At 34.4% G+C, this 16,816-nt stretch overlaps 2 pseudogenes; both read left to right on the top strand.

The window, feature by feature from the left end:
• Nucleotides 1–1,153: 1,153 nt before the first annotated feature.
• On the top strand, nt 1,154–1,796 carry LOC131651029 (L-ascorbate oxidase homolog; annotated as a pseudogene).
• Nucleotides 1,797–5,155: 3,359 nt separating this feature from the next.
• On the top strand, nt 5,156–9,901 carry LOC131653505 (ATP-dependent helicase rhp16-like; annotated as a pseudogene).
• Nucleotides 9,902–16,816: the final 6,915 nt, after the last annotated feature.

Raw genomic sequence — 16,816 nt, 5'->3', positions numbered from 1 at the left:
TAGTTGGCCATGCAGGCCCTGTCACCTTACATGTAGCTTGTTGTGCCCTGACTTCTTGCATCTACTACACTTCACAATCAGACTTGTCCTCCTAATTTTTTTGTCAGTCCCATCAAGCTCTCCTTGTTCAAGATTCCTCTTCTTCTTTGGTCTACCAGTCATCTTTCTGTACTTTGGAGGATGCACATCTGGATATTGTGTCCTTCCCATAAGTTTGAACCATTCACAGGATATATAACTGATTTGTAGGCTGCAATATACTTACTCTTCCTATAGTACTCAGGAATGAAAACTTCAAATTTAAAGTTCCTACTCTTCGTAAGTTTACTTTTTCAACTTTAGAGTAAATTACACTATTTGAGTCAACTAACTAAGTATTGCTATTGGATCATTTCTATAAGCGTTATTTTTCTTGCATTTTCCTGCATCATTCGGAAAACACCCATAATTAGCATGTACACAAATAGTAATTCAAATGAGCACTATTGTTTTATGAATTATCAAGTATGAGCTACTGTCATTTATCACGGTCTTTGTTTGTTACCTGCTCAAATTCCATATTTTATTTTGTTGAGCAGAAGCACTAGCATGTTTGTCCAAATTCTAGAAACACAAATATGAGGCATTTGTAATACAAAACAATGCATGAAAATTACTAATTTTACTACTTCAAATTATATCAACTAAACTAACTTGGTCAAAATCTTTGTAAGGAAGTGTAGACGATGAAGTCCATGAAATTGTTGAGAAGCGAAACGATATTTTCTCAAGCATAAACTATACTATGAAGTCCACAAAAAAATCCAAAAAACATAAAGTTAGAAAAAGCCACGGTTAATTGCAGCAAGAATATATTTACCAACAAAATATATTACTGTCATTTCAATGAAACATGAGAAATTTCCTAAACAACTGTGTTTTGAACGCACAAACCGTTGTTACCCCGGACATTGCAATCCTTTTTTCATCCATTGCAAAATAATAAATGAGCAATTAAAAAAACTAATTCAAAATAATTATGAAATACCACTACCACAATAATGAAGATGGCTTTTTGGAACCTTAAACTGAAACTTGTAATAAAAGATTTCGAAGATTGCATTTTTACATGGTTGATGGAACATAAATCGTAAAAACTCAACCTTTTCATACAATGAATTGGAGACGATATGTACCTATTATCAATGGCAAACAACGATATGTTGTTAACAACGTTTCCTTCATCAACCCCAATACACCACTTAAGCTAGCTGATTATTTCAATATCCAAGGAGTTTTCAGCCTTGGAAGTATTTCGGACAGTCCTACAGGCGGTGATGTCTACCTCCAGACTTCTGTCATGGCTGCTGATTTTCAAGGCTACGTGGAAATCGTGTTTGAAAATCTTGAAGATACCGTGCAGTCTTGCCACATTGATGGTCATCACTTTTTTGTTGTAGGGTAAGATTCACACTCACCTAACAAAACTTAAGACTCATTCATTAATAATGTAACATTTTTTCGATATCGATATTTTCAGAATGGATGGAGGACAATGGTCAGCTTCAAGCCGATCAAATTATAATTTGGGCGACACGATTTCTCGTTGCACAGTTCAGGTATATCCCAAGTCATTGAGTGCAGTGTACATGCCTTTGGATAATGTGGGAATGTGGAATGTGAGACAATAGAATTGGGCTCGTCAGTACCTAGGACAACAATTTTATCTTTGTGTGTATTCTCCGGCAAATTCGTGGAGAGATGATTATTCAATACCAAGAAATACTTTGCGGTGTGGTCGAGCTCTAGGTCATTGAACTAAGTCGTTAAGTTTCATTCATTGACACATACACCAGACACGATTATCAAGTGTGGTCGATATCCATGATATCCATGTTGAAGACATGCCCTTCAATACATAATTTGTTTTTCCTTTTAAGGCTTAAGTCGAGCCAATTTTCCTTTGTACTAGTCAATATTACTTTAGAAGGTAAAATATAGTCCATATAATGCTCTGATCATTCTCTTGAACCTAAATTTAAATCACCGGTACATTTGCCACATGACATTCATGTGGCAATTATATGTGTTGTATTCTTTTATCCCTCACTCCTTTTTAATTGCATGGAATTTTGTTTGTTATCCCCTCACTCCCTTTTTAAATATAACAATAATAAGTGAGGACGGTCACAAAAATCAAATTTTAATATAATATTTTACCAATTATTAGTTAGATATTCGTGTGGTTGTACAGAAAAATTTATTTGATATAATATAAAATGTATTGATATATGTATTTAAATTTAAAATTAACTATTAATCTTGATTATCAAATTAATTATTAATAATTATATAAATTTAATTGTATTAAATTACAAAGAGAAAAAAGGAAAGAAAAGATAAATATTTAATATTTAAAAATAAGGATTTTATTTTTTAAGTTAAGATAATTGTTGATTAAAATAAAATATGTATTGTGCTTATAATAATCCATGGAATATTTTTAAGCACCCGTGAAATATTTTGAAGTACTTTGTAATTATTTTTTAGGTATTTTATACAATGAGAGATACTTCAAAAGTAATTAAATGTATGTGTGTGAGTTGCAATAATATCTTAAGAATTACTCTTATATTATTATAAAAAGCTGATTACTCAGATATATATTAGACAAATTTTCACATTTTTTCTCTTTCAAAACTCTAAAGTTTAAGACTCCTTAATTAATTCATTCTAGATTGACACTATATATGAGACTTGATTCTTCTAGCCGATGAGGCTTGACATAACTTCTTTGATACACACCATTATCAGAGGTTGTTTGACATAAATTATCAAAGGTTTCACTGAATACCGACTTTAGATGTTATGATTATCAAAGCCATCACAAACATCTTAGCATGACAACAAGGGGGGCGGAGGCAGGTTTAAACACACGCAGACCCGCCCCCTCCTTCTGGACCCATACACGCCCCCGCCCCTAAACTCGGTCGGAAGCAATAATTGTTCACTCGCTCCCGCCCCCAATAAGAATTGATTATATTTTATGAATAATTGATTATAGTACTAAAAAATTGATTATTTTAAGAATAATTATAGTACTTGACAATTTTTATCTAAATTATATATTTTTTAAAATAAATAATAATTATAATAAACAAGATATTGTAAGATTAAAAAGTATAAATGAATAATAAAATTAATAAAAATAAATTAAATTTAGTTGTCAAGTGCGGGACGCGGGTGAGTGCGGGATGGTTACTAGCATCATCTGCCCCGTATATAAAAATCAGATTTTTCCCGCACCCGCATGCTTCCCCCGTTAATTTCGAGGCAAGAGCAGTCGGGGCGTGACTAGAACCAATTTATTTGCCATGCCTAATGTAACACCCGAGGCCAAAGAAGGCGAGGGGTGGTTACATCGCATGTAACACCTGAGGCCAATGAGGGCTATGGTGGTCGCCACATCGGAATGAGAGGGATCCTAAGACCGTGCAGGTATGAGACTGGATGGTTGAAGGAAAGCTTATAAGGATTGATGGGTAGTACCTATACCAACAAGATGCATCTTCTTTTCGGTAGCTCATTCCATAAGAACTCCACAGTTAAGCGTGCTTGACTTGGAGTAGTATTGGGATGGGTGACCTTCTGGGAAGTTTCCCGGAAAGCATGCGAGTGAGGTCAAAGCATGCTGAAAAGACCCGTGTTAATTTGTGGGGTCAGTCGATCATCCCGAAAGCAGCCTGAGGCGTTACACCTACAAACATACGACGTTTGCATATAATTGTACTTCCCGAAAGCAGCCTGAGGCGTTACACCTACAAACATACGACGTTTGCATATAATTGTACTTGCAAAAGCTCTTATGACTTTGTATCAACTTTATAAAGATAAACGACACTAACTTCAATTTTTTTATTATAAGTCATCTTAAACTTTTCAGACATATTAAGAAAAATAATAATTGTTATATAAAAATGAGAAGTTATGATGATTTTTATAAAATTGTCTTGACATGAGAGAAGTTATATAAAAATGAGAAGTTATGATGATTTTTATATATTAAAATGAGAGAGAAAAATAAATATTTAAGGATATAATAAAATAATATCATAATTATTAATTAAAATAATAAATAAATTATTTTAATATATAATTTTTTTTTTCAAAGTGATTTATAATAAAAAAAACGAGAGAATATAATGATATATATTTTTTAATATATGATATATCCAACAAGTCAGATCGACTAATTCAGATAGAGGGCTTTCACCCCACGTAGTCCTTGAGAGTTTGAGAGATCCCAAGAGAAGCAAATCCTTGGGACCTAGTTCTCTTCCGCTGGGCCAACCCTTTCATATTAATATCATGATAATGATATAAAAAAATACCTTAAAAATTAGAAAAGCACAAATATTTTTATTTATCCTTAAAAATTATTTTTAAATATTATTAGTAGAGATTAAAATGGTCAATAAGCCCGGGAAAGAATAAGGTGATTTTATTATGAGAAATGATAATTTTACACTATGTTTGACACTAACACCGTATTTCTATACGGTTTTGATTTTCTTAAATATTTAATAATTATATTTTCAATTTTTGACCCACTCCACCACATGCACATGGTGTACTTTGATACGGTGTAAGTGTAAAATGTCTCATTTCTGGTGTAGGAATAGCACCCCTCTTTTATTATTTAGTAACTTTAGTGTAATTGAAAGATGTAGTAACGATTACTGTAAAATTTAGAAAGCAAAAGAAAGTCATTAAAATAAAGTCATTCGATCTTTCTTTATTCCCGTGACTACGCGTTGCGGCGGAATCAAGAGAGCGCAGAAGGTTACAGGCAGAACTCTGTTGAACGACGAGAATGCAGCAACTGTGGAACCATGCTTACCATTTCGAGAATGCAGCAACTGTGGAACCATGCTTACCATTTCGAGAATGCAGCAACTGTGGAACCATGCTTACCATTTCGAGAATGCAGTTCGTATTGTGCAGTGTCTTCTGCATCAATCTGCGCCGTGGATTGCAACTTGTATTCTGCAGTTTCTTCATCCCCAAACGCCGCCGCTAACTCTGCTTTCCGATCACTTTTCGCCGCTCCTCCGATCACGTTCACCGTGTAACTGTAAGTTGCTTCTAGGTTCCCTTTTCTATTTCAATTTTTTTGTTACTCTTTCCGTAATGTGCTTTACTATAAACCTTAATTTTAATAACCCGATTAATTACGCATTTCGTTAATTTTAATTACCTCCTGATTAGTTACGCATTTCGTTAATTTTAATTACCTGATTACTTGTAGTTCACTATGTGAGTAAACAACGCTAGTAAGAGTCACATTCTAAGCAATAATACTCTATACCACACTGGATTATACCTCTATTTCAATTTTTCTGTTAAATACCAACAACATAACCGAATAGTCTAATTTGTCAGTTAAATACCACCAACAATTTCATTGAGAGCATATTTTCAGTGTTGAAACCATTTCTGGTTATTCATTCCAATGAATCTCCGTCGTAGCCAACGCATTTCCAACGCAAGATCTTCTGGTATTCTTCATCTTCCAATGGAGCTTCGTCCATGTTTTGATCATACCCTTTTCCTGTTCCTTTCTTGAATCTTTTCAACCTTCTACACTTTTTCTTTTCCATTTTATGCAAACCTGTTTCTCATTTAGATAGAAAAAGAATGTTACAGTAGTAGCTAGTATAGTGGTTTCTGCTGTTGTTCTTGATTTCTTGAGTTGAAGCATCCTCTGTCTGTTACAAACTTAATATTAGAGGAAACAGTTAATAATTGAATTTTGTTGAAAACTCATTGCTTTTATTAAATGTATGTGTGTATTTAGTTTTCTGAATATCATTATTATTATGACTGTTAAAATACCATGTCTAACACTCTTATTATTATATGATGTAGGACAAATTTTGAGTAGTTATGCGGAAGAAAGTGATTTCGAGGAAGAAGAAAGTGATTTTGAACAAGAAAATGCTGGAGAATCAAGTGGTATTGTTGATGATGAAGTATTAGAGAACAAAGATAGCAATGAACCACCAATGGTTCAGGTTCCGCAGCAGCCACTTCCCATTGATTTAATAGGAAATACAATGAAGGTTGGAATGAAGTCAAGGAAAAAGGAAAAACTAGCGTTAACATGGCAAGTGATGGAACACGACCTAGAGTTATTTGTTAATATGGCAATATTTCAAACAGATAGGGAGAGAAATCGTGAGATTGAAATGATGAATAATACTGCTGAGGCGTCCTCTGATTTCATTATACCTTTGTTTAGATTCCAAAAGGAATGGTTGGCTTGGGCTTTGGATCGGGAACGAATTTCCAGAGGTGGAGTGCTTGCTGATGAAATGGGAATGGGAAAGACCATTCAAGCAATTGCCCTTGTCCTTGCCAAACGCGAACTCCAACCAAATGGATTTGCATCTTCTTCTGTAGTGTTGCCTTTGGTCAAAGGAACTCTTGTCATTTGTCCTGTGGTTGCCATCACTCAGTGGGTCGATGAGATTGTCCGATGTACTTTAAATGGAAGCACCAAGGTTATAGTTTATCACGGGGCTGACAAAATTAAGAACTGGAAACAATTCCCCGAGTATGATTTTGTGATAACTTCATACTCTATAGTTGAATCTGACTGCAGGAATATGTCAAATTCGAATTGGCATGAGAGAAATTATGAAGAACCTAGTGTTGTTAGAGAAGAAAAACCATCCAAGCAAGTTAAGGAAAATAAAACAAATGCTATGCCATCCCTATATGCTGTAAACTGGCAGCGGATCATACTGGATGAGGTCAATTTTGATTTAGTGCCAGTTTAGTTTCTGTCTTTTGAAAATGATAAGTTTTCTTTCTTCCATTTTACTGACCATTTTATCTTATATTTATTAAACATCAGGCACACTATATAAAAGATAAACGTTCTAATACCACTCAAGCAGTTTTTGCTTTAGAGTCTACCTACAAATGGGCATTAAGTGGCACTCTATCGTCGAACCGTCCGGGAGAGTTGTATCCTTTGGTAATTTTGCAAAGCTTTTTAGGCTGTAGTTCTGTAATGTACCAGAATTATAATACCAAGATATTTTATTGAAATTTCATGCGTGCAGATAAGGTTCCTACAGATATATCCTTATTCCTATTACTTTTGCAAACACTGTGATTGTAGAGTTCTTCATCTCAGGTATGGTGATTCTTTTTATATAATGAGCTGTGTGCATTAGCAAGCATTAGTCATACATAGATAGGGTCTAGCAGCATTCATCGTCGTTCTACAATTTGAAAATGTTTTTCTTTTTAATTGTTAATTTTGAGTCTGTTTTCTTGGTGTCTTTGTTTACAGGTCTGGATTATGTTCAGACTGCTCCCATAGCTCTGGGGATCATTTCAATTGGTGGAACAAAGTAAGTTCTGCAGCTTCTTCGCCTTTATTTATAAGGAGACAGAACTCATATTTGCAATTTTCATTTACAAAAATAGGCCGGAGGAATAGTTTCAGCTGACATAGTCTTTATTCTTTTTTTAATCGTGCTTAGTACATTGCTAAACCAATTGAATCTTCTCCGTCCAATGATGTTTGTGCAAAAAAAGCTATGATATTGCTCAAACACAAAATTTTGAAAAACTTTGTACTTAGACGCACAAAAATAGGCAGGGCTGCTGATCTTGCACTTCCACCTACAACTGTAAGTTGTTTCCCATGTGGATAATTGTTCAATTTTTAATACTGAAAGACTAGATGTAAATTTCTTCTATGTTTTTCTACAGGTTTCAGTGAGAAGGGATTTCCTGAATAGAGAAGAGTTAGAATATTATGAAACATTTTACAAGGAAGTTGAAGTAAAAGTTAATAGGCATGTCATTCTTCTTCATATAAAGTTCCTATTGAGTTGGGTTGCATTTTAAGATGTAATTGCTATAGGTTTAACTAATCCTCATAGGGGGTATCCATCCTTTTAAAAGAAATATGGATACACAAACCCTGGATTTGTTTATTGATATGCTGTCTCTTTTACAGATATGTTAGAGAAAATACTATAAGGCTTCACCGTATCGAAATCCTTGCCCTCGTCGAACGGCTGTGTAAGGTGGATAATTGTTCTGCTACAACAAAACCAGTTTATGTTTTTTTCCCACCTACAATTGACTTTTTGGGCGCTTCGTAGTGATAAATTAATGACTATGCAATATTGTTGTGCAATAATTTTGTTTAAAACTGAATGACTTGTTGGATTATCATATAAATTTCAGTTCACTCTAGTAAAGTATAATTATTTATTTAAGATAGTACTCTTTATGGGAAAATCTGATTGTATATTTTTTACATGAAAAGTGTTGGTATTGTCAGTATTATATTGGGATGGATTTCAAACTCTTAACCTCTTATCAGTTATCACTGGACTTTTGAACAAATATTCCCAAAAAATATGATTATTTGTTCTTGTTGTCTGTTTCATTCAATGTCTTCTAAGTGAGTCTCAAAGGATTAACTTATTTGTTGATAACAAATTAGATGCATTTTTACATTTTTCTTAAATGTACAGGTGACAGATCATCGATACCTTGTGGATTTTTCTCAAAGTGAGGAGTTAAGTGCTGAAAAAAATCTAGCATGTAATGCCGCTGACAAACAAGAAAGTAGCATTTGTCATGAGTCACAAGAAGATCCTGTTGATTTAACTTCCAACAAGGATGTTAGGGGTCAGGATGATAAATATTTCAGATCCTTGAGAATTTTAAGAAAAATTGAGCTTGAGAATTTTCAGACAAGCACTAAATTAGAGGCTTTGGTATGTAGCGCTGAATGATTAGTCACGTTGTAATTGTTCTCTTTTTCTGGTTTCCTGTTGCATTTTAGTGTCTCTGATATTCCCTTATGCCTTAATGAATTTAATAAGTGTAGAGAGAAGAAATAAGATTCATGATTGAAAGAGATGGTTCTGCAAAAGGAATTGTTTTTGGCCGATTCCCACAATTCTTAGATCTTATATACTATTCTTTGTACAAGGTAAATTAACTTTAAACTTCTATTCTAATTGGTATATGTAAAATGCATCTGTATGATGGCAAATGCATTAACTGCAGTCTGGAGTATCTTGCGTTCTGTTAATAGATTTAATGCTGAACCAGACTGCAGAATTTTGCTCATGACCATTGGGGCTGGTGGTATTCCACTCAATTTGACAGTAGCGTCACATGTGAGCATTTTTATTTTGCTTTTATATTAAAATAAAATAGGGCAGTTAAGTTTCCTTGGAGTTAAGCTAAAATTTGTGTTGGTTGTTGGATGTGGACAGGTTTTCATTATGGACTGTTGTGTTAGTCCAGCTTTAAAGCTTCAGGCTCTAGGCAGAATTCACCGAATTGGGCAATATAAACCTACAAGGTTTTAGTTCTTGCTCTTTAGCATTCTCAAGTTAAAAAAATGAAAGTAACAACTTATGTAGCACCGATGCTTCAGAACAATGGCGTGTCTCGTGTCCGTCTGTGTCTTTGCTTCATAGGTAAAAACTATGTCTTTCTTGATGAACCGACACTTTTTTTACAGAGTTGTGAAGTTTGTCATTGCAAACACATTTGAGGAGAAGTTTTTCAACTTGATTGAGAGGAAGAAATTAGTTGCTCAAGGGTAAGTGTGATGTGTGAAATATAGTTGAAAGTTGACCAAATTTCGTCTTGTTGACTTGGGTGTTTTCTGTCTCATTTCATTATTAGGATTTTAAACAGTTCTTCTGAAGCTATGGAGGAGCAATTGTCAATTGGGGACTTAAAACTTTCTTTTACAAATGCAATTTTTTAATGTAATTGTTAAATGTATAATGTATGAACATCAAATGCATATTGTATAATGTTTGTCTCTTTCAAAATATTCTTTTTGCCATATTTACCCTTTTTATGCGTGGATGATCCCCATTTCTCCATCTGATTTGAATTCTGATATGAGTTCTAATATTGTTAATCAAATTGTTGAGTCTATTGCCGCGGATTTTAGGTAAAACAATCAAAATTAATATATGTTATTGGGTGTTAAAATCTCGATTTAAAACTTAAACTCTATAGATTTCAAGTTTTTAGGTCAGCATTTTGTGTTAAATCGCAGGTAAAAACCTTTTTATGTAAAATCGTATTCTGAAACAATTTTACGTGATTTAAATCTTTCTAAAATCGGTGAAATCGTGTAAAATCATGTAAAATTGTTGGATTTTACTCTTTGACGTGATTTTACTTCTTTTTTTTTTTTGTCAAAGTTATAAAATCACATGTTATATTTTGGCCCATAAATTTTCTCTATGGATTTTTAATTTTATTCACATTCATATCTTGGTTATAATACTAAAGAATTTTTAACGTTTGGAGATGGATTTAATCGAGTCGAATATGAATGTTCTAATTAATGAAGATGGTGTTGTAGATGGATTGAACTTTTGATTAAGTTGAAGAAGAAGGTGAAAATATTTGTTTTTTTGAACTTGAAAAACTTATGAAACTATTGTTTTTTTATAATCTTTTGGATGTTACATTTTATGATTTGGTGGACAATTTATGTAATTTGATACATGTTTGTGAATATTATACTTTATTATGATGATATAGTATTTTTTTGTTTTAATTAAGTTAAAATTTTAAATAATTAATGCATTTACGATATATATATATATATATATATATATATATATATATATATATATATATATATATATATATATATATATATATATATATATATATATATATATATATATATATATAAATTTAATATAATTTTAATATGAGGTAAACTCCATGATTTTACATTTCGATTTTACCTAGGTAAAACGAGTTAAGGTAAAAACTCGATTCTGACAACGTTGCTCCTCAAGCGGATATCATGTATCCATAGCTGATATGTTAATAAACTTAACATTTGAAAATTAAATTTTATTTTAATGGATGAGTATTCAAAGTATAACAAAATCTTTATTGCATAAGATGATGTAACATAAACGATATTTAGATATCCATGATCATTACAAACTTTTGAATATGATTAAAATGTTATTTAGATTAAAAAATACATAAGCAACATAAAAAAGAGCATTGGACTTAATCTTTAACGACTTTATTGATGATTTTGTGTAAGATGATATTATGGTTAAATCCAAATATAAAAAAATCTCTCACATATGTAAGAAAATCCTTTGAGATAATGTGGAGAATTAACTTGAAAATGAATCCTATTAAATGTGCTTTTAGTGTTGTTCTGATATGGGCCGAGCAGGTCCGTAGTCGACCAGGCCCAATTCAGGATCTTGGCTCAATTGGGCGCACGTTCCATTGTAACCGTTGAAGCATCGAATCCACATGCCCGTGAAGAAAACGTGGTCAACCGTCCAACAGTGTCCTCCACTTCCGAGCCTTACGATCGATTCACCCAGGATGTAAGTCACTTGCTGACTCAGCCCTACCACGTAGGATCAAGGCAACTCCCTATTTCCGAGCCTCCAATAACCCAATCCAAAATAGGGAATCGTGTTGGGGGCTATAAATATCCTTTTTCACTTGAGAGTAGGTATTCAATTATTCTCACTCTAAACCTTGGTATTTGCACTATGATTGCTCTCTTCTCACTTTGGCATCGGAGTACCTTGCAGGTACATCCCCCGTCCTCAGAATATCATTCGTTGCAGGCCACTAACGATCCACTTTGATCAGGTACGATTAGTGACGCCATTTGTGGGAAACTTTTGCTTCCCCATCTTTTCCTAGCACAAGATCAAAGCAAATCCAAATCAACCTCCGATCACCAGGCCAGCAACAACAACAATGATGCTAACGAAAATGACGAACCTTTCCATCTGACTAAATTGATCGAAAGCGCCACTGCTCAATACGAATATCGTAAGCCCATAAATGACATTATGATAAATTTAATATTTGAAAATTAAATTTTAATTTTAGTGGATGGGTATTTAAAACATAATCAAATCTTAATTGTTGAAGAAGGTGTACCTTAAACGATATTTACATATTGAGGATCATTACAAACTTTTGAATAGGATAATAGTGTCATTTAGATTTAAAAAATGCACACTACAACCAATATATTTTATGATAAAGCTTTTACCCCAACCATTAAAAGTCCAATTGACCAAAACCGACATAAAATGTTGCTCCATATTTGAGCTTCGATTTCTAACTCCTACAATTTTAAATATTATTTAGAACAAAAAAGGCGCCTATATTTGACAAATCACTTAGCAAATGCAGTTTATCTTTTTATTTGTAAATCAAATCATCTAATCTTTCGGTTTCTCAAATAACCTAGAGAATATATAATCAGATTTTACTATAAAATCACTCGTTAATAAATTTCTACCATAACTCTAACTTATATGTAGTCGCTACGATCCAAACTCGTACGCATCAGTATTATGGATGGATTGCAAGACAGAAAAATCTTCAATGTTCTTTTGTCTTTCTTTAATAAAATATTTTTTCTGCCCTTGCAATCTATCCCACATGTTTATGTTGTTGTTTTGGAATAACCACTTGATAGGAAAATAGCAAGTGTATTATTTTTGCCTATTATAGTGATAAAAGGAGTTTTCTCCGAATGTCGATCTCAAGGACTGCTTGAGGACATAGAGTTGCAAGATGAATCCAATTAAACAAAAGATCAATGGTATTTGGTCTGGATGGTAAAATTATGATTAAAATTTGTAATGTAGAAAGATCAAGTAAAATAGTTGAATGAGTGACAAATATGAGTAGTATGTTAGGGGTAGGTGAATGATTCTTCATGCAATAATTTTGACTTATCAGTGCAATAATATAATTCACAGCAATTGATTACCGGTTCTCTAGAGCATCTAATCCTAAATCCTTAGTGAGAAAACCTTTGAACACACACCCTAATTTCTATGTCCATAGTCAATTAAGGTTATGATCAAGCATTCAAATATCGAGAATTTTCCGGTTAAGATAAAATATTTCTAGTCCTAGGTAATATTTGTTATCAGATGTTCTTATTCAGGTCAATAAGCAAAGGCTGCACAGCTCAATATTTATAAAAACTCATAATCCGTTTTTCCGACGGTTTAAGCATTAAGAATGATCATAAGAACGAATCAATTTAACAATGAATAACAAAATTACTGCATTAACAAACTCGAATTCATTACATTCAGAATCAGGGTCACCCCCTTAGCAATGGGGGGTTTAGCTACTCATAATTAAAAATAAAGCAATGAAAAGAATTGTTGTCATTACAAAATCTGTCGAGGAATCAATCTTCAATTGTGTAAACTCTTGAATGATGTGAAACCCTTGCCAAATTCTGAGTTCTCCAGCTTTTCAGATGTGTTTTTCGTCTTCAAAAATCGTGCGCCCGTGAAAAATAACGTTTTTTCAGTTAAATAGTGCAGCTTGGGCTTTTCAGCCAAATTGGGCCTCCATACGCGTATGGCGCAGACTCTTACGCGTATGGGAAGAATTGATTTTTGCACTAAAAATTGCTAGAGGGCATATGGGACGCGTATAGGATAAGCACATACGTGTATGACAACCCAATACGCGTATGAGCATAACCTTTTTTTGCCTTGAGATTCTCTGAACGCGTATGAGGGTGCCACTCTATTGATCCATACGCGTATCAGTAGTGCCATACGCGTATGGTCCTTCTTTTCTCAGATTTTCCACTTTCTTCACTTGCCTGGCCTAGTTCCGTGATCCTGTTTTTGACATCCACACTCTCGAGCCTGAAACCAACACAACTATACCAAAAGAGCATAAAAAGGAACATAAAGAGATGGCTTTGAACAAAATATACTTTGACACAATATGACTCAAATGACTTAAAATCATGTGCTAAATCAGACAGTTTTACCTAAATTTCTGCTTTTTAAATGGTGAAATACTAACACAACTGGTGACTGATCACAACCCCAAACTTAAATTGTTGCTCGTCCTCAAGCAACTTTGAGTCAAAACCAATCATATCACCCCAAACTTATTTGAAACAACTTCTTACCACAATACTTGTGAAATCTTTCGCACCTCGTTCAATCGTCACCCTTGAATTCTTTCAGCTTGTTGCAATCATTGCTCAGACTCACTTCCATTTTGAGCATCATTCGACCTGTCAACTTCTTTCACACTCTCACCAATTCTATCAAGGGTTAAAGTGTTTACACTCAATTTCATGATATGTAATACTCACTCAGTAGTTCAAACAAATCCTAATATCTGTTAACAAACATAATTCACACACTTTTTGAGGTCTTTAAGGTTGTAATGAGGTTAGGGTATAGGTGGGATAAAACAAAAGGATAAACATAATTACAAGTTACAAGTATGCATCACGTTACTTAGCACGGTTACTGCTGGATCTTTATATATTGTTTTGCTGTAGTTCAAATGCACTTATTTATGAGAGTACCTTTTCATTGTAAGCCTATTAGGCTTCTCTTTTTTTTTTTTTAGCATTATTATATATATATATATATATATATATATATATATATATATATATATATATATAGTTTTAGATACTCATAATGTGAATTCATCTTTTGAATATCATTGCATAGATACCCCAAACTTACACGTTGCTATTCCAACAGCAACCCGAAACTTACACCAAAGTCGATAAACCAACAATTGTAATTTGCATACTTGAAACAGAGGAAAGAGTAATTAAACCAGGGCGTGTTAGAAACAAAAGATTTTTTTTAAACAGGCTCGAAATTGGTTAACAAAGGATAATCAAGATCAGGTGACTACAAAAGGCTCTAGGGTGAAAGAAAAACTTGCCTCAGTGTGTTATTATGCAGTATACAACAGAAAAGGACGCATGCAAACTCTGAATAGTAGAATCATACCTGAATATCTCTCATGGAAATGAATGAACAATCGGCTGTATCTGATCTCACCATGATAGGTTGACTTTGACAGGTCTCCTGATATCTCTCCACATGGTGAGTTTTCGCAGAAGTTGTCACAAAGCCGTTTGTTTTTCTGGATGACGTTGACTAAAGTGCGTCCGATCTTGAGTCACAGATATCTATGAACGAGGTAACATGATTGGATGATTTACACAGATGTGGAGTCTAGAATCCATGTCACCCAATATAGTTAGAACCACCATCTCTATGAACAAGAAATTCAGACTGGATGATAAAAGCATGAAATTCATTAATAAGTTATGCCCAAACGGGCGATTACAGAGAAACTGAAAAATAACGCAACAAAAAAACAAAAAAAACATAACAAAAGACTAACAAAAGTGCATCAAGACAACAAAAATAAAAACAAACTAACACAAAAACAGAAAAATAAAAAGGATCACTTCATATCAGTCCTGCCATCCCTGTCCTGCATGTCCGTATCGAAACTGATGTGGTTCTCGATGTCAAAGTCACCACCCAGCACAAACACATCCAATGGAGACACATGTGGCTGCTGAGGTGTGGGTTGTTGCTGAGGTTTGGGTTGCTGAGCATAGGATCGTCCCATCTGAAACGGGTGAGGAAATCCTTGAATGTGCCCGTGTTCGAATTTGGGATCATCAGATGGACCAGAGTAACAGTCACGGAAACGCTGAGCATCATTCCACAAATCAGTCTGGTGACACATGTATCGTGCTGGAATACCCCTCTGAATGCACTGGTCTTGCCACATACACCACCCTGACATCATAAATCTATACAAACGGGAGTTCTCATCCATCATTTCTGCAGCAAAGGACGATGAACCAGAAGCTGTAGATGCAGCGGTGGTACACTCTGGTGCAGAGGTGGAAATTTGAGGTGCCACTGTGCCACTCGGTCCTGAACCATCTGCCCTAGGTTCCTCGGTCTGAATGTTGTGAGGTGCAATGAGGGCCAACCAATTCAACCCCAAAGGTTTAGCCGGCCTCACCACTGGTCCATCAAGATCAGGGACCCCTGCTTTCCTACATAGCAAATAAATCACAGATGCATGTCCCAATGCTTTCTTAGAAGAAGATTGTGCTATGTCATCCATGTCTGAAGAGATGATCTGACCAATGTTCACAAGACGGTGGGTCAGAAAGAAATACAGCAACAGTGCTCTTTCAGCAATTAAATCAGAGTCGCTTTGATTTGTGCTCAGAGTGTGATGGACAAAGAAAGCCCAAGCCTTTGGAATTGGGGCCAAATCCACAACCATCATCTTTGAAGGCGAGGTTCTAGTAGTAGGGTGCCAATTTTTTCCTTCTTGAAGCAACACATTTTTCATCTCGTCATACGGCCAGAATCTTTTCATGGACATTTTCATCTCCTGGTATTGGCAATGTTCATCGAGGGGTTTTGATTTCAGGATCCGATTAATCTTGTCAGCACTGAAGTTTATTCTTTTACCCCGAACTTTAGACTCCAAAACTGGATTTTCCACTGAACCCGTCCTGAAGGCGTTGGCATAAAATTCTTGGACCAAAACTCTGCTAACAGGTTTAATCCGCTCATTCAAATATGTTAACTTTTGTTCCTGAAGAACAACTTGGACTTCAGGTAGTTCCTCAGGTGTTAACGTCCAGGATCTTTCTTCAATAATGTTTCTGGTGGCTAAACTCTCAAATTTTGCATTGTGTGCAGTAGATCTGAACCTGTTTCGATCAGATGGTGCCATGGTGGAGAAGGAAGAACAATGAAACCTGAAAACTTAGGCACATACACACAGAAATCTACAATTTTGCAGAGAAAACAGGAGCAATACGAGAACTGTGCGTATGCAAAAACAGAATAATAAACAAGAAATGTCAGAAAATAATAAATAGTGGGGCCATGAAACTGATACGCATATCATACGCGAAATGCAC

This window comes from Vicia villosa, linkage group LG2, assembly GCF_029867415.1.
Source record: "Vicia villosa cultivar HV-30 ecotype Madison, WI linkage group LG2, Vvil1.0, whole genome shotgun sequence".
Lineage (NCBI taxonomy): Eukaryota > Viridiplantae > Streptophyta > Magnoliopsida > Fabales > Fabaceae > Vicia > Vicia villosa.
Note: the sequence above shows the minus strand (reverse complement) of the source record. Positions and strands in the feature narration are given on the sequence as shown.